Below are 19,769 nucleotides of genomic sequence, written 5' to 3'. Positions count from 1 at the left end.
CTACAAAATTAGAGGAAATTGATCAGGTTGATTATTTCCCTATTAATATTTATTTATATGTATTATAGACATTGTATATTCCCACAATATGTGTGCGACATCATGAAATAATAATCCTATAATAAAATAAATCAAAGTCTCTGTTGTAGAGATTTATTACTACCGGCATTGAATCTTAAAATATCATTAGTCTTATCTAAACAATAAAAATGCTTACTTTAATTTTGTTATTTCTGTGTTCCCACTACTTGACATTTTAGTCATTAACGCAAGAGAGGTAATCTCAATATTATATCCAAAACCAAAGCCTTTTTCAATTACATATGCAAGAGAGTCAACCTAGCAGAGACCACAGAAGCTAATGTTTGTGGTGTCTTAATGAAAGACAGACAATATTTGGTTTGATATGTCACTGCCAATATCTTCCTGCAGAGTAATTTTCTTTATTTCTACTTTTCTTTATAGATAAAATAATCCACTTTCTTTTTGCTCACTGGGTTTTGGGAAGATAATATATATATATTTTCCATTTACTGACAAGATTGATTTTTCTTCTCTGAGGAATTTCATGGAACTCGGGTATCTTTTTGTTAGAACACGGTAGTCATGAGCATTCTGTGAAAAATGTGTTCTTCCTCTGCATACCATGGCCTCAGACAACTCTTTCAGTTTCATCTCCTGCTTAGCAACATAAAATCTGCTCACCTTTTTTTAGTGCCCTCATTTCTAGAGATTTTATTTCAGATTCAATCCATAACTTTGTCCCTACTTACAAAGCATCGCATTTTACTCTGGAAACTTGTTTTTCAGTTCGTAGTTACACATTTTGGGGGGATGCTATTCACCAGTATAAGAACAAAAGCCCAACCTGGTACAATTCAGCATCTACTCATGACTTCTCAGATCCCAGTTCAGGTGAGAGGTGTGGTTTTTTTCTTTCCGCAAAAGAACAGCTTATATACTAGTAAACATTATTACACATTTAATCTTTTTATTTTGTTCTGTATGTATGATTTTAGAAGCATATCACAATATGGAAAATTATTTAATATCTGAAAACATATTTTTACATTAATTTTTGTCTATATGTATAAAATGACATATGAAAGGAAATATTGCCTACATTTCTATATCTTTATTCTATTTTTCCATGAGTTTTGAAATGTTATTCTTCTCTCTAACCAACTCATGAAGAGTTCCTCAGACTATATTATTCTTCTCTGAATTTTGACCTACTAATAAATACAAGAAGGAAATAAAAATGTTATCTATATACTGCAAAGGCATGTTCCCTAAAATCTGTAATTCTATGGTGCAATGAATACAAATCAGGAGATAACAATGTTAAATAAAATCTGTGGAGCTTATTACTCATCAAACAATGTCATGTAAGTTACAAAATTGCCACTGAATCAATAGTTTATTTCTTAAATAGGACTAAGATATTGTATCACACAACACTTCATACCTATTTATTATTTTGTAATTTAGTCACATTACTGTTTTTGACATGCAATCCTCAATTCACTTTTTTTTCTCTCTCTCTCTTTCTTTCTTTCTTTTTTGAGAGAGAGAGGCAGGAAGAGAAAGACAGGAACATTGAGCTACTCCTGTATGTGCCCTGACTGGGGAATCAAATCAGCAACCTCTGCCTACACTCTGCAATGATGCTTCAACCAATTGAGTATCTGGTCAAGATTTAATTTTCATTGATTTTTTATTTTTATTTTTAGAGATACAGAGAGGAATGAAGAAAAAAAGAGAAGGAAGGGAAACATGTGTTGTTCCACTCAGTCATGCAATATTTGGTTGCTTCCTGTATGTGCCCTGACCAGTGACCAAACTTGCAATGCTCTTAACTTAGCCAACCGGATAGGATGAATTTATCCTTTCTATCTCAAATTTACTTCAACTTACAAGAGAAAATGTCATGTCAGAGAGATAGCATCATATTTAAATATTTTAAATATATTGAGTGGATCCTGTGGATTGAAAAATAAGTTCTGGTTATTATACCTCAGATTGATCTTATTTCATGGACTACATATAATTTTTTTTTTTTTTTGTATTTTTCTGAAGCTGGAAACGGGGAGAGACAGTCAGACAGACTCCCACATGCGCCCGACCGAGATCCACCCGGCACGCCCACCAGGGGCGACGCTCTGCCCACCAGGGGGCGATGCTCTGCCGCGACCAGAGCCACTCTAGTGCCTGGGGCAGAGGCCAAGGAGCCATCCCCAGCGCCCGGGCTATCTTTGCTCCAATGGAGCCTTGGCTGCAGGAGGGGAAGAGAGAGACAGAGAGGAAGGAGGGGGGGGCGGGGGTTGAGAAGCAAATGGGCGCTTCTCCTATGTGCCCTGGCCGGGAATTGAACCCTGGTCCCCCGCACGCCAGGCCAACGCTCTACCACTGAGCCAACCGGCCAGGGCCATATAAATTTAATATAGAAAAATTTATCTGATGTTACTTTTCCAAATACAGTAGCTGAACATACGGTGTTATTTGCATATTAATTCTGCATTGGTACTCACCCTGAATCAGACTCATGGATTAAGAGGAATGATTCTCATTATATAATTGAAGTATTCATTCAGTTGCAAAAGTCTAGGATTCATTTTAAACAACATGAGAAGAGTACCTGAATTTATGAAATGTATACCCAGTGCTAATATTGAAGTTAAATATATACCAAATTATTTTCATAGTAACTTATGACTAATGACTCTTATTCACACACACACAAACATGCATATATATATATATATAACTATCAAATAAGAAAATTACATATTAATCTCATAGAAAATGGTGATGAGGCCTGACCTGTGGTGGCGCAGTGGATAAAGTGTCGACCTGGAAATGCTGAGGTCGCTGGTTCAAAACCCTGGGCTTGCCCGGTCAAGGCACATATGGGAGTTGATGCTTCCAGCTCCTCCCCCCTGTCTCTCTCTCCTCTTTCTCTCTCTCCCCCTCTCTCTCTTCTCGAAAATGAATAAATAAAAAAATAAAATAAAATAAAAAAATTTAAAAAAAAATTATAAAAAAAAAAAAAAAGAAAATGGTGATGATTACTATAATAATGTAAACATAGACTAGTATCTATTATAAGCTTATTACGAATTGTATGGGTAAAATTTTAAATTGTTTTGTTTTAAACTTGCATCATTAAAGTTGTTCCAATTGTCCTAGTCTTAAATTGTATTTGGTGAACATATGTCAACATACACAGTATTTATACTGATTATGATTTCATGACTATGTTAAAGATTTCCTGAAAGACCCTTAAGCATCTCATGATTTGGTTAATATACCTTTACAACTCTTGCTTTACAAACTGAACACACCATTGATGTTTTGAGTTAAGCCACACACTATTATTTTGAGAAAACTCTTCTGTGTTTCCATGCAGCTTGCTTAAGTTATGGCTTATGATGTGAAAACTTTATTTTATATATGTTTACAATTTTAAAATGCTACATCTAAATTAGAAGTCAAGATATCCTTTCTCAGTTTTTAGTAATTCAATACGTTTTATTTCTCAATGCAGCTTGAGCTCTCCCTCCTCCATGCCTTTGCCCTATGGTACAATCTTGACCCAAAATGTTCATTTTATTTTTTCCTAAATTTCCCCCATCCTTCAAGATTCTGTTCAGTTGTTCTCTTTTCTTGAAAACAAGTACTGATTTTTTTCTTTTTAAGATCCTAGTCTCTTTGCAAAACACATTAAACATTTATCATTTCATTTTATAATGAATTTTGTTATTCCAGATATACAGATGAAACATGGACACTCATAAGAATTGTTTTTAACCTCTCCAAAGGCAAATAGGTGGTTAAGCTGGGAATTAAAATCAGCCCATCTGGTTACAAAGTGACTGTGCATACTGTCCTACACACACATTTCATTTGATTTTTAATATCTTTTTAATGTGGTTATATTTCCACTACATTCTATGTTTCTGAAAGGTCAGAACTGCATTTTCCCCCTCATCATACTTGTGTATTAGTTGATATTCTTTAAATGTTATTTCAAGAAAGAAATGGATACATCAATGATTTAAATTTTATTGCCTTCCATGGCAGTGTGTATTTATTATTTTAAACAACTTTTCTATTGAAAACTTGTTACTTATGTCAAATTAAAATTGAGTGCCTCTTTGTGCTCCATTTTCTCTCTAGTTAAATCCCTCAGTGACCCTTAGCGTCCATGTAATTCATTCCTTTCCCATGGGCAAGAGCAACTTTTATTACAAAGCAAATCTTCCCATTTCCTATTGTTGCTATTCATATGCAATAACTTTATTGTATGGCCCTTGCCAGTCTCCTTTATTAAAATTGGATTCACTTCAACATAATCCAAAAACTATTTAATGCTCTGCAGTTAATTTTCTTTATCTATCTAATTGTGAATAGAAGAGTCCTATGAAATAGCAAAAAGTTGATTTGACTAGGAAAAAGCCATGATATCTCACTCATTTTAGTGGTTCTCTCTTCATTATGGCATCCTAATATTAGATATTCTTTTCCTTTGACTTCTTTTTCTTCTTTGTCTCCTCTTCCCCCCTGCAGCTCTTTCTTCTTTTTACGCACTACCTCTGCCACCTCCTTTACTTTCTTTTTATGGCCTGTTCTCATTGTTGATTTCTTTGAGGCTTATACACATATTAGTGAGCACATGTCTTTTATGCACCAATAGTTTAAGTTTACATATATGATGAAAATTCAGAACTTTTTCGGATTGAAAAAATATTTTTTATGAAAATACTAGTATAGCTCTGGCTGGGTAGCTCAGTTGGTTAAAGTGTCATCCTGATAAGCCAAGGTTTGTGGGTTGATTCCTGATTAGGGCACATACAAGAATCAACCAAAGAATTCATAGGTGAGTGGATTAGTAAATCTATTTATCTATCTATTTATCTATCTATCTATCATCATCTATCTATTTCTCTATCATCTATTATCTATCATCTATCTTTCTCTACTTTCCACTCTTTCTCTAAAATCAATAAATACAAATTTAAAAAACTCTCTCTTTAAGAAAATATTATTATAAATAGTTGCATTAAAATTGCAACTGATGGATACTGCAGCTTTTCACTTTGTAGTCTCAGTTTCTGTTATTGTCTGTCAAGTAAAGTAAAAGAGACTTACGTAGTGAACAGGCTCTCATTTATATAGAAATTCAATCTGAAAGATTGACTTACACATATTTTTAAAGCTCTGTTTTTGTGTAATTGTTTTTTCACCAGCACTTTACTCTGCAAATATTATTTGAGCCTCCTTGAAGGCTAGCTACTCTTTCTATTCTCTTTACCTACATCATTTTCTTTGCTCTCTTTTCCTTTTCCTGCACAACAGCCCAGAAAATGCATTTATACATCACAATATTTGCTAATTCTAAGCTAACCACTTTTATATAAGTTTTATGAATTTGTTCCAACTGTCTAGTTGTGAGATACCAACAGTGAGAAAACTCATTCAATATGTTACCCTTTCACATAGATGCAAGTAGGTGGTTCATATTAAATTCTCATAAATAAAATTGAAAATTTTGAAAATTAACACATATTGATCATATACTAAATGAAATGTTCTTACACAGGTTTGTTCATAATATCATAGAGACATCACAGAAACTTTACCTCTTTATGTCCCAGGTTTTATTTACCTCAAAAAGGCTGTAATATATATGAACACAAAACACACATTACTTGAAAATATAACACAAATATAACTTGATACGTAACACTCCTAACTGTATAGCAATATATATGTCATCATATTGTTGCAATTAATAGAAAAATTCAAGAAAAAGAAAGTATGATTCTGAGTCCAATAAATATATATGATCTGAGGCACATAGAAGTAAAGAGGAGCTTGATTGGTAAATAATTTTCTGAATGCATGTGAAAAGCACCGTCATTAGGGACAGAAAAGTTTGAATCAAGTGAAAAGCATCAGCAGAAATTCATCTGGTAGGAAATCAAGCTGGATAATCTCTGTCACTCAATATAGTTTGAAGCATGACCTTAGCATATACATATAATTCAATAGTGAAATAATCAACTCCCTCAATTAGTTTGAATGGATTGTATAAGTAAAAAAAAAAATGACAAAGTATACTAAGATAAACCTGAAAGTTCTTAAACATATTTTTTTTATTAATTTTTTTAAATATTTTATTTATTGATTCTTTTAGAGAGAGAGGAGTGAGAGAGAGAGACAGAGAGAGAGAGAAGGGGGAGGAGCAGGAAGCATCAACTCCCATATGAGCCTTGACCAGGCAAGCCTAAATTTTCGAACCGGCGACCTCCGTGTTCCAGGTCGACGCTTTATCCCACTGTGCCACCACAGGTCAGGCTTTTTATTAATCTTAATGGGGTGACATTGGTAAATCAGGGTACATATGTTCAGAGAAAACATCTTTAGGTTATTTTAACCTTTGATTATGTTGCATACCCATCATCCAAATTCAAATTTTCCTCTGTCACCTTCTTCTGGTTTTCTTTGTGCCTCTCCCCTCCCCCCACCACCTCCCTTTCCTCTCCCCACCCCCAGTAACCACCACACTCTTGTCCATGTCTCTGATTCTCATTTTTATGTCCCACCTATGTATGGAATGATATAGGTCTTAGTTTTTTCTGATTTACTTATTTCACTCCGTATAATGTTATCAAAGTCCATCCATGTTGTTGTAAATGATCCGATGTCATCATTTCTTATGGCTGAGTAGTATTTCATAGTATATATGAAAAGATGCTCATCTTCATTAGCTATTAGAGAAATGCAAATCAAAACTACAATGAGATAACACCTCACACTTGTTAGATTAGCTATTATCAACAAGACAAGTATGATAATAACAAATGCTGGAGAGGCTGTGGAGAAAAAGGAACCCTCATCCACTGTTGGTGGGAATGTAAAGTAGTACAACCATTATGGAAGAAAGTATGGTGGTTCCTCAAAAAAATAAAAATAGAGCTACCGTATGACCCAGCAATCCCTCTACTGGTTGTATACCCCCAAAACTCAAAAACACTGGTACATAAAGACTCATGTAGCCCCATGTTCACTGCAGCATTGTTCACAGTGGCCAAGACATGGAAACCACCAAAAAGCCCTTCATTAGATGATTGGATAAAGAAGATGTGGTACTGATTAAACATATTTTTAAATCCTAACTCTGGAAATCACATCTTTCTCAATCTCCCTTGTGGGAGACTGCAAACTGACAGAGTTCTTTCAGTTTAGATTTTGGGGGGACAGAGGTGCGAGGGACTGTCAGTAAGCTGACAGGGTCCTTGCTTCCCATCCCCCCCCCATCTCACTCGATTAAGTTGCTAAAGGCTAAGCTCTCCCCCACACGTCCATGTGGGCTGTGATGCTGAGTGTTTCTACTTGTCCCATCCCTACTTGTTTAAGTTACTAGAGGCATTTTACACACCCTTCCTCTCATCCTTTGTTTGGTCTGATGTTGGGTGATTTTAGTTATGCATGGTGGGGGGATTCCTGTTTATGCCTTAAGAGAATTCTTGTTTATGACTCAGATGAGTGACTTTGTATTAGAGATTTCCTTATTTGCATATGGCTCTGCACTATATAATAAAGCAGATGGGGGGGGCTTTGCTTTGCTCTGTCTTGCCATTAGCTTGCAGAGGCCTCCCAATGCTATCCATTTTCTCTCTGAGTTTATTTCTTCATCCCACACCAGTCTCACTCAGGACCTGGACAATTACTAGCTGCATTGGTCCAGGCAGGTGGCGCCCAAACAGGGACCTGAGGAAGCAAAAACTAAACTGAAGGTAGGTGACTGAACTCCCGAAGTATGCACAGTGAGTAGAGAAAGTTTTGGGGAAGTGTATAGTCAGAAGTAATAAATTATGGGACAGTTATGGTCAAAAGTAAGGGACCTTTTTATACAAATGCTTATGCAGCTAGAAAGCTTTTTGTGATATGTTCAAGATGTGTGGCCCTGGTTCCCAGAGGAGGGAACAGTTAGTTCTGCTATATGGGAGCAAGTTGGTAAAGTTTTGAAAAGGCAGTGCTGTCAGGAGACTATGGCAGGAGGAATGAAAGTTGCTGTCTCTCTGGCAATTAGTGCTATACTCTGCGGCTTGGGGACCAGGGAACGTGAGGCCGTGAGCTTGCGCCTGGTTCTCTCTGGTTGCTTGGTCACCCACTCAGCTAAAATTGAGGTAGGGAAGAAGTCTCAGCATAGTCAATCTGAACCACAGTTTACAGCATTTATGAAATTTGAGAATAGTTAGGAGACTTAAGCACTATTAAAGTCACAGCTTTCCCTGTTATTGTATAATTTCTTTAATGTTTTAGTTGTAATCCTCTGAACTATCATTTTGTTTCTTTCCTATTCTTTGCCTGGAAATTAGGCAGAGGACCCCTGGTGGATCTGACTACAGAACCTCCCATGCAGCTGCCAAGAGTATATTTTCTAAGGGAGATTTTTCTAGTTTTATCCTCCAGTGCCTCTGTCAGAAAATGCCCTGAGATGAGGTAGGCAAATATTTGGTCTGGTTGTGCTCTGAAATCCCAGGTTTCTGGCTGGTTTGTCTGATCCTAGTTTCTGTTTAGTTTTAGTCTGATGTTGTCTAAAATGTGACTCTTAAGGCCTGAATTAAGTTCTTGCATGAAAAATTGAAATTGCTGGCTCTAATATTGAACTAAATAAAATAGTTTCATCCCTACCTTTTTGCTTTAAAATTGAAACATGTAAGGAGCACTCATTTAAATTTTAAAGAGAATGGGATTTGGATTCTAAAGACTTGCGAATTTAATTTGTGTTCTGTGTTCTTGTCTTCAGAGTTGGGAGCCAAGTAGCAACTCCAGTATTAGGACTAATCAGATTTATGTGTCATGCTCATGTCTCTGTACTGTTCTTGTCTTGTTTTTTTTGTTTGTTTGTTTGTTTTTTGTTGTTTTTTTTGTATTTTTCTGAAGCTGGAAACGGGGAGAGACAGTCAGACAGACTCCCGCATGCGCGCAACTGGGATCCACCCGGCACGCCCACCAGGGGGCGACGCTCTGCCCACCAGGGGGCGATGCTCTGCCCCTCCGGGGTGTCGCTCTGTCATGATCAGAGCCACTCTAGCGCCTGGGGTAGAGGCCAAGGAGCCATCCCCAGTGCCCGGGCCATATTTGCTCCAATGGAGCCTCAGCTGCGGGAGAGGAAGAGAGAAACAGAGAGGAAAGAGAGGGGGAGGGGTGGAGAAGTATATGGGCGCTTCTCCTGTGTGCCCAGGCTGGAAATCAAACCCGGGACCTCTGCACGCCAGGCCGAAGCTCTACCACTGAACCAACCTGGCAGGGTCCTTGTCTTGTTTGTGTATAAAACTGTATTCAGGTCTGTGAAACAAAGAAATTGAGAAAATTTTGGCAGGGTCCTGATGAGCAATTTCAGGAATTTGTTTCATGGCTGCTTCAGGAAGTTGAAAGAATAGTGGTGGAAAAGAAGCAGGAACAATTTTAGTACAACAGTGTATGAAAATGCTAATTTGACTCTGGCCAGTTGGCTCAGTGGTAGAGTATCAATCTGACATGTGAAAGTCCCAGGTTTAATTTCTAGCCAGGGCACACAGGAGAAGTGCCCATCTACTTCTCCACCCTTCCCCCTTGTTGGTCAAATAAGTTTTTAAATATGATATATATGTTTGCTCGCTTATAGTTTGTATTGGGTATGGGGGGACAGGCTGTAAGTAGGCAGGATTATTATAACCCAAGGCTTAGTTTTAGGACTAAGCCTTTTCTACCCTTTTTGATGTAGGGTGGTGCACTCTCATGAGGAATCCCATTATGCCTCAGATAAGTGACTTTGTATTCGAGATTTCCTTATTTTGTATATTGGATTAAAGGTTTTGATTTCTGCACTATAAAGTGGGGCAGACCGGGAGCTTGCTCTCTTGGTTCCTGAGATTAGCATTAGAGAGGAGAGCAGAGTACAGAGAAAGGCCACGTGGAGGAGGCCAGGAGTGGCAGCCAAGATGGTGGAGTGCTGAGAGAAAAGCCAGATTGAGCAGAGTTTGTGCAGAAAGAAGGAAGGAGAGGAGGAACAGAAGTGAATAAGACTGGTGAGCTAGAGACCTTTGATTCTAGGGAACTCGGATAAGTCAGTAGCTTTGTAAGCACTGAATGATTGGGTTTTGGAGCCCAGTGTGTGTTTTTACTTGCCCACCAGGTGCAAGATAGGATTAAAGCTAATGGTCCACCAATTTGTGGCTCCATTGTTTCATTACCATCTGTCTGAATCCAATGAGAAACTACATGTGAATGGCCACAATGGAGGCTCCTGGCTTTACACCCCTCTACTTCCTCTCTATCTCTCTCTTCCCCTCCTACAGCCAAGACTCCATTGGAGCAAAGTTGGCCCAGGCTCTGAGGATGGCTCTGTGGTCTCTGCCTCAGGTGCTAGAATGGCTCCAGTTGCAGTGGAGTAGTGCCCCATATGGGCAGAACATCACCCCCTGGTGGGTCTGCTGGGTGGATCCTGGTCAGATGCATGCAAGAATCTCTCTGTCTGCTTCCCCGCTTCTCATTTCAGGAAAAAAAAATAACTAATTCTGCTCACAAGAAGGGAGATACAGAGGATTACATCAGAATATGCACTGATATTGGGCCTTCATACATGCAAGTTTTGTCTACTGCTGCGGCACTTCAGCGGGGGACTCTAGGATAATACTTTGATAAACAGCAGAACAAATGAAGAAGGGAAGGCCAGGGAAGTACTTCTGCCAGTTGATCTTGTTTCCAATGCAGGAGTTTAGAACATTTTGTTAGAAATTGCCCTACTCTCTCCAGATATCGGTCTCAGCCTCCCCCTGAGCCTTAGCCAGCTCCTAAAGCTCCTGGCCTCTGTGCACACTGCAGGAGCGGGAAAGATTAGGCAAATGAATGTAAATGTACTAAATATACTGTCAAAGGGCAGGTGATTCAGGGAAATGGACATTGGGGCCTTCCCTGATCCCATCAAACAGGAGGGTCAATGTAGTTGTTTCCTCAGAAAATTCTGATTCCAGCAGGTCAAACAGTGCCCGATTATTTTGAGCAACAGCTGGCAGCATAGGACTAGACCTCAGTCCAATTCGTATTTACTGCAGGGATGGTTCCTCAAACTACACTCCAATGGGACTATTGAGGCAAGCCTCAGGTTTTATTGAATGAATTCATTTAGCTGTTACTCCTAAGAAAGTCTTATCTTTATATCTTGATCTTGTCACATCCTTGATTATCAAGAGATGTAGATGACTTTCACAGCTTATAGGTTTTGAGCCTCAACTTGCTGTTACTTTTTTTCAAAAGACCAACAATAGTCTGGGACTCTTCCATGAAATGGCAAGTTGCTCTTGCAAATTTTACAGGTCAAATTGATTCTCATTATCTAGCTGACAAATTTTAATTTTCATTGGTTACTACATTTGTTTTTCCTAAGGCAATTGTTAATGAGCCCATTCCTGAAACAGCTACCGTAGTTACTGATGTGTCCAGCTCAGGAATAGTAGGGTTAGTAGTTAACGTACAAGTTTATACTGAAACAAATCAGCTTAAAGGGTAAAATTACATTCTATTATCATGGTTTTTCAGCATTTGTCACATTTCTCCTTTTATCTCTGTTGGTCAAATAAGTTTTTACATATGATATATGTTTGCTCACTTATAGTTTGTATTGGATGTGGGGGTGTTGGGCGGAAAAAATGTATTATGCTCACTTTGTTAAAGATTATGCTGCCCACGAGGAGGCCATTGCCCAGGTGATATTAATGTGTGTTGAGAATCCTTGTAGCCTGGGGCTTGGTTTTGGGATTAAACCTTTCCCACCCTTTTTTGATGTGGGGTGGTACAATTCAATCATGCCTCAGAGAAGTGACTTTGTTTTAGAGACTTCCCTATTATGTATATTGGATTAAGGGTTTGGATTTCTACACTATAAAATGGGGACGGAGCGGGAGCTGGCGCTCTTGGTTCCTGAGATTATCATTAGAAGAGAGAGCAGAGGAGAGCAGAAAAAAGCCACGTGGAGGAGGCCAGGAGAAGCAGCCAAGATGGCGGAGTGCTGAGTGAGATGCCAGTTTGTGTAGAGTTTGTATCTGGGATAAGGAAGGAGATGGGAAACAGGTGAATAAGTCTGGTGAGCTAGAAACCTTTGATTCTAGGAAACTCGGATAAGTCAGTGGCTTTGTGAGCACTGAATGTGAGTGGGTTTTGGAGCCCAGTGTGTATTTTTACTTGCCCGCCAGGTGCAAGCTAGAATTAAAGACTATGGCCCATCAGTTTTTGGCTCCGCTGTTTCTTTACCAACTGTCCGAATCCAATACGAACCTGCAAGAGCCGGACTGCTCTGATGGTGGCCCTGGCCTTGGCCTTGGCTCCTGGCTTTACAGGGGGACAGGCTGTAAACAACATGTTGTTATAGCCTAAAGCTTAGTTTTAAGACTAAACTTTTCCCCACACCCTTGACTGATTGCATGATGTGAGGTGGTGCACTCTCATGAGAAATTTCATAACGCCTCAGATAAGTGACTTTGTATCAGATACTTCCTTATTTATATATTGGATTAAAGGTTTTAATTTCTACACTATAAAATGGGGGCAGACTGTAAGTTTGCTCTCTCTGTTCCTGAGATTAGCATTAGAGAGGAGAGCAGAGAAAGGAGAGCAGAGAAAGGACACGTGGAGGAGGCCAGGAGAAGCAGCCAAGATGGTGGAGTGCTAAAGGAGAAGCCAGTTTGTGCAGAGTTTGTGCAGAGAGAAGGAGATGGGGAACAGAGGTGAATAAGGCTGGTGAGGTAGAAACGTTGATTCTAGGGAACTTGGATAAGTCAGTAGCTTTGTGAGCACTGAATGAGTAGGTTTTGGAGCCCAGTGTGTGTATTTTTACTTGCCCTCTGGGTGAAAGCTAGGATTAAAGATGATGGCTCACCCATTCTTGGCTCAGTTGTTTCATTACCATCTGTTCAAATCTAATGCAAACCTGCATGGACCAGGCGGTTGTGAAGGTGGCCGTGGCTACTGGATTTACAATCTCTATACAGACAACAAATATATGCTTGTTGGGCAGATAAAATATATTACACTCACTTTGTTAAAGATGGCCCTGCCCACGTGGAAGCCATCACAAGGTGATATTAATGTGTGTTGGTGGCAGGCTGTGGGCAGGCAGGATCCTTGTAGCCTGGGGCTTGGTTTTAGGACTAAGCTTTTCCCACCCTTTTTGATGTGGGATGGTACAATCCCATCATGCCTCAGATAAGAGACTTTGTATTAGAGACTTTCCTATTTTGTATATTGGATTAAAGGTTTTGATTTTTGCACTTTAAAGTGGGGCACACGGGGAGCTTCATCTCTCGGTTCCTAAGAATAGCCTTACAGAGGAAAGCAGGAGAAGCAGCCAAGATGGAGGAGTGCTGAGTGAGAAGCCAGTTTGTGCAGAGACAAGGAAGAAGATGGGGAACAGAGGTGAATAAGTCTAGTGAGCTAGAAACCTTTGGTTCTAGGACACTCGGAGAAGTCAGTAGCTTTGTGTTGGGCAGATAAAATGTATTATGCTCACTTTTTTAAAGATTACGCTGCCCACGAGGAGGCCATCGCCCAGGTGATATTAATGTGTGTTGGGGTGGTCTAAAGGCAGGCAGAATCCTTGTAGCCTGGGGCTTGGTTTTGGGATTAAGCCTTTCCTACCCTTTTTTGATGTGGGGTGGTACAATCCAATCATGCCTCAGAGAAGTGACTTTGTATTAGAGACTTCCCTATTTTGTATATTGGATTAAGAGTTTGGATTTCTACACTATAAAATGGGGACGGAGCGGGAGCTTGCACTCTTGGTTCCTGGGATGATTAGCATGAGAGAGCAGAGGGAGCAGAACAGAGAGCAGAAAGAGGTCATGTGGCCAGGAGAAGCAGCCAAGATGGTGGAGTGCTGAGTGAGATGCCAGTTTGTGTAGAGTTTGTATCTGGGATAAGGAAGGAGATGGGGAACTGAGGAGAATAAGGCTGGTGAGCTGGAAACCTTTTATTCTAGGAAACTCGGATAAGTCAGTGGCTTTGTGAGCACTGAATGTGAGTGGGTTTTGGAGCCCAGTGTGTGTTTTTTACTTGCCCACCGGGTGCAAGCTAGAATTAAAGAAAATGGCCTATCAGTTTTTGGCTCCATTGTTTCTTTACTGACTGTCCGAATCCAATGCGAACCTGTAGTGGCCAGGCTGCTTTGATGGTGGCCCTGGCTGCTGGCTTTACACTTTGTGAGCACTGAGTGAGTGGATTTTGGAGCCCAGTGTGTGCTTTCACTTGACCGCTGGGTGCAAGCTAGGATTAAAGATGATGGCCCACCAGTTTTTGGCTCCATTCTTTCTTTACCGACCACCAAATCCAATGAGAACCTTCATGGGTCAGGTGGCTGTGGCAACTGGCTTTACAATGCTATGGTTGTTTTCATTATAGAGACTGATGTCTTGGGGACAACTGCAGATGAGAAAGTATTTTAATAATTTCTCCTCCTTCAAAAACTTGTACGTCAGCATAAAGCTCCATGTTTTTAGGACATAATCGAGCTCATTCTATGCTCCCAGGAGTTTTAGCACAAGGGAATGCCCTTGTTGATCAAACCACCCAAAAGAAGATTATTGGCATAACTATAGCAGATCCTGCAATTTAGTATCATGCTATTCATTATCAGATAGCTGCAGCCCTGCATAAACAGTTTCAGCTCAAGAGGCAACACGGCGGATTGTTGGGTCCTGTCCAGAGTGTCCTATGCTGCAGCTCGTCCCCTTGTTCAGAGTTAAGCCTCTGGGACTCCTCACAGGGCAACTTTGGTGTATGGCCAGTAGCCGCGGCCACCATCACAGCTGCCTGGCCCGAGCAGGTTTGCATTTGATTCACACAGACAGTAATAAAACAATGAACCTAAGGATTGGTGGGCCATTACCTTTAATCCTAGCTTGCACCCCATGGGCAAGAAATATACACAGTGAGAAAACACTTCCCTTTCCATTCAGAGCTCCCAATGACACTTATTTATCTGAGTTTTCCGGGAATCAAAGGTTTCTACTTCACCAGCCTTATTCACCTCTGTTCCCCATCTCCTTCTCTCTGCACAAACTCTGTACAAACTGGCTTCTCCTTCAGCACTCCATCATCTTGGCTGCCTCTCCTATTCTCCATGTGACCTTTCTCTATTCTCCTGCAATACTAGTTTCAGGAACCAACCGAGAGAGCAAGCCCCAGTCTGCCCCATTTTATAGTGTAGAAATCCAAATCTTTAAGCCAATCTACAAATAAGAAAGTCTCTGATACAAAGCCACTTATCTAGGGCATAAATGAAATTTCTCATAAGTGTGTATCACCTCTATCATGCAACAGTCAAGGGTGTGGGAAAAAGCTTAGTGTTGAGAAGATTTTAGTATTAAAAGGGTGGGAAAGGCTTAGTCTTATAACTAAGCCTTAGGCTATAAGGACCCTGCCTGCTTACAGCCTGTTCCCCACACCCAATGCAAACTATAAGCAAGCAAACATATACATCATATTTGCAAATTTATTTGACCCACACTACTGTATTGGCTAGAGAATTTGCTTAATGATCTAAAAGGTTTTAATTTCTTCAATATATTAAGACACATATTTTGGTATCTGTTAGCATGGGCTATATTGATCTTGTGTTTATTTTGTATTTTTCCAGTCTGCCTCCAAATTGGAATCCAGGAAATCAGATGAGTGAGAATCTCAGCACAGGAGTGTAAAGCCAGGAGCCACCATCGTGGCCATTCACATGCAGGTTCGCATTGGATTTGGACAGTCTGTAAAGAAACAATGGAGCCAAGAACTGGTGGTCCATCATCTTTAATCCTAGCTTGCTCCTGGTGGGCAAGTAAAAACACATACTGGGCTCCAAAACCCACTCATGCAGTGCTCACAGCTACTGACTTTATCTGAGTTTTCTAAAATCAAAGGTTTCTAGCTCACCAGACTTATTCACCTCTGTTTCCCATCTCCTTCCTTCTCCCTGCACAAACTCTGCACAAACTGGCTTTTCCTTCAGCACTCCGCCATCTTGGCTGCTTCTCCTGATTTCCTCTCTAAGGCTAATCTTAGGAACCAAGAGAGTAAGCTTCTGGTGTGCCCCACTTTATAGTGCAGAAACCAAAACCTTTAATCCAGTATACAAAATAGGGAAGTCTCTGATACAAAGTCACTTATCTGAGGCATGATGGGATTGCACCACCCCACATCAAAAAGGGTGGGAAAGGCTTAATCCCAAAACCAAGCCCCATGCTACAAGGATCCTGCCTGCCTACAGCCCACCCCCAACACACATTAATATCACCTAGGCAACGGCTTCCACGTGGGCAGTGCCATCTTTAACAAAGTGAGCATAATATATTTTATCTGCCCAACAATCCACCCATATGCTCACTTTAGTACCCACAATCTACATCACTGGCATCCCTGTGCAAGGAAATTAGGCAGATTTCACAAATTACAACATTACAAATCATACAGTTTCAACAATTACAAAGGTACATTTCACCAGTCTCTGAGCACTTTGCCAAAAGTGTAATATGTCCTCAGCCTTCTTTCTAGCCATGGGAAAGCTTCCCGGGGTAGGAGAGTGCTTCCAGCAAAGCCCCCCACCCCCATTCGGGTATTTTACCCCCATTCGGGTATTTCACATTGTCCAAAATCCGTAAGTCCACCCAACAAAGGAGCCAGTGCTTACTCAGTTGTAGTCCAGGAAATCAGTTGTTGGGCAGAAAAAATATGCTCACTTTGTTAAAGATGGCGCTGCCGAAGTGGAGGCCGTTGCACAGGTGATATTAATGTGTGTTGGGGGTGGGCTGTGGGCAGGCAGGATCCTTGTAGCATGGGGCTTGGTTTTGGGATTAAGCTTTTCCCACCCTTTTTAATGTGGGGTGGTACAATCCAATCATGCCTCAGAGAAGTAACTTTGTATTAGAGACTTCCCTATTTTGTATATTGGATTAAAGATTTGGATTTCTACACTATAAAATAGGGGCAGAACAGGAGCTTGCTCTCTTGGTTCCTGAGATTATCATTAGAGGAGAGAGCAGAGAGGAGAGCAGAAAGAGGCTATGTGGCCAGGAGAAGCAGCCAAGATGGTGGAGTGTTGAGTGAGAAGCCAGTTTATGCAGAGTTTGTGCAGAATGAAGGAAGGAGATGGGAAACAGAGGTGAATAAGTTCGGTGAGCTAGAAACCTTTGATTCTAGGAAACTCAGATAAGTCAGTAGCTTTGTGAGCACTGAATGTGAGTGGGTTTTGGAGCCCAATGTGTGTTTTACTTGCCCACCAGGTGCAAGCTAGAATTAAAGAAGATGGCCCACCAGTTTTCGGCTCCATTGTTTCTTTATCAACTGTCTAAATCCAATGCGAACCTGCATGGGTCGGGCTGCTGTGATAGTGGCCCTGGTCTTGTATACTGGCTTTACATCAGTCCATGCACATGAGGCTTCAGCCACCCCCCTCATCCCTGCTGTCCTGGCAGGTCTTCCCCTTTCCCAAAGAGGAGCACGTGGCAATGGCACTCAGCATTTCCATCTCTGCTCTGGAGAGATGGATGGTACCCACCCCTATGTCCCAAAATTGCAGACCTACCAGAAGCATAGTAAGTATTCCTTGCTGGTGGGCTCTCATCTTCTGGAGAATGAATATCGCAACTCTATTCTGATTTTCCTCTTCCTCCAAAGAGGAACTGAAAATGCCAGCTCCTGCCACTGGGCTCGAGCTCCAGGCTGCCGTCACCTTCTGCTTCACAGACCTTGCAGCCCCAGCCAGAGCCTTAGCCCCAGCCTGTTGCCACTGCTGGCTCTCCATAACATCCAGGGCAAGCTGCAACTCATAAACCTATGATTCGTCCTCCAACGGCTGCTCCAATTCCAGGCGAATCTCATGAACCTGGTCAGCTTCCTCTGGTGCTTGCTCCAGCTCCAGGGTCAGCATCTCTTTCTCCCACGTTTGCTCCAGCTCCTTCCACTGCTCAGTTTGCAGGTCCCAGGCAGCCTCTTCCACAGAGTTCTTGGTTTCCTCATGCATGGCTGTAAAAGTCAGCCAGCCTATGGACCCCAAAAGGACAGCCATGGGGAACCATAATAGCAGCCAGTCCTCTACTCCACCGCTCAAAGGTGGTGGTGGCTCCATACTCATCTGTATCAAATCCTGCCACAGACTACACCAAATGTAGAGCCAGTATCCATGGCCATCATCATAGCTGCCTGGCCCATGCAGGTTTGCATTAGATTTGGACAGATGGTAATGAAACAATGGAGCCAAGAACTGGTGGTCCATCATCTTTAATCCTAGATTGCACCGGGTGGGCAAATAAAAACACACACTGGGCTCCAAAATCCACTCATGCAGTGCTCACAGGTACTGATTTATCCGAGTTTCCTAGAATCAAAGGTTTCTAGCTCACCAGACTTATTCACCTCTGTTTCCTATCTCCTTTCTTCTCCCTGCACAAACTCTGCACAAACTGGCTTCTCACTCAGCACTCCGCCATCTTGGCTGCTTCTCCTGATTTCCTCTCTAAGGCTAATCTTAGGAACCAAGAGAGTAAGCTTCTGGTGTGCCCCACTTTATAGTGCAGAAACCAAAACCTTTAATCCAGTATACAAAATAGGGAAGTCTCTGATACAAAGTCACTTATCTGAGGCATGGTGGGATTGCACCACCCCACATCAAAAAGGGTGGGAAAGGCTTAATCCCAAAACCAAGCCCCAGGCTACAAGTATCCTGCCTGACCACAGCCGCCCCCAACACACATTAATATGATATCATCTGGGCGATGGGCTTCCACGTGGGCAGTGCCATCTTTAACAAAGTGAGCATAATATATTTTATCTGCCCAACAATGAGCTAAAATTTAAAAAATAAAAAAAGGGGAATATGAGGGAGACCACAAGCTGCCAGATTCCTTACAGTTTAGAATTTGGGGGGACAGAGCTGTGGGGGACTGGCAGTAAACTGACAAGGTCCTTGCTACCCATTCCCCCACCTTACTTGATCAAGTTGCTAAAGGCTAAGCTTTTCCCCACACCTCCATGTTGGCCATTAAGTTGAGTGTTCTGTTGATCCCATCTCTACTTGCTTAAATTGCTAGAGGCAATTTACATGCCCTTCCTCTCACCCTCTGTTTGTTCTGATGCTGGTTGATTTTAGTTATAAATGGTGAGGGGATTCCTGTTTACACCTTAAATGGATGCCTGTTTATGCCTTAAGAAAGAGCATTCCTGTTTGTGCCTCAGATTATAGGAGACTTCCTTATTTGCATATGACTGCACTATATAATAAAGCAGATCAGGGTTTTTGCTTTGCTCTGGCTTGCCATTAGCTTGCAGAGGCCTCCCAATCCCATCCTTTTTCTCTCTTGAGTTTATTTTTTTATTCCACACCTTTCTCACTCAGGACCTGGACAATTACTAGCCACGCTGGTCCACAGCACTCCTTTCTAGACCTTGTTTTTCCCACATAATCAACATCCACCGAGGAGAGCGCAGAACACAATAGCCCAAACCTAATGGTCAAAAAGTCTGGACCTCTGGCAGGCTAAAGATCACATTGTGACCAAAATTATGTTTTAGTCCCTAAGCCCTCAAGTGAGATGACCTCCCTGGCTACTTTCCCTTGAAACCAGACACAGGGACAATGGAACAGATCTCAGAACTGCCTTCTTGACTTGAGGAAATGGTTTATTATTCTTACCTCACCTCCAGCCAATCAACTCCTGGCACAACCCTGCATCCTCTAACCA

The sequence above is a fragment of the Saccopteryx bilineata genome, chromosome 5 (genome assembly GCF_036850765.1).
Source record: "Saccopteryx bilineata isolate mSacBil1 chromosome 5, mSacBil1_pri_phased_curated, whole genome shotgun sequence".
NCBI classification, from domain to species: Eukaryota; Metazoa; Chordata; class Mammalia; order Chiroptera; family Emballonuridae; genus Saccopteryx; species Saccopteryx bilineata.
The sequence above is the reverse complement of the archived record's forward strand: the minus strand, read 5'-3'. Positions refer to the sequence as shown.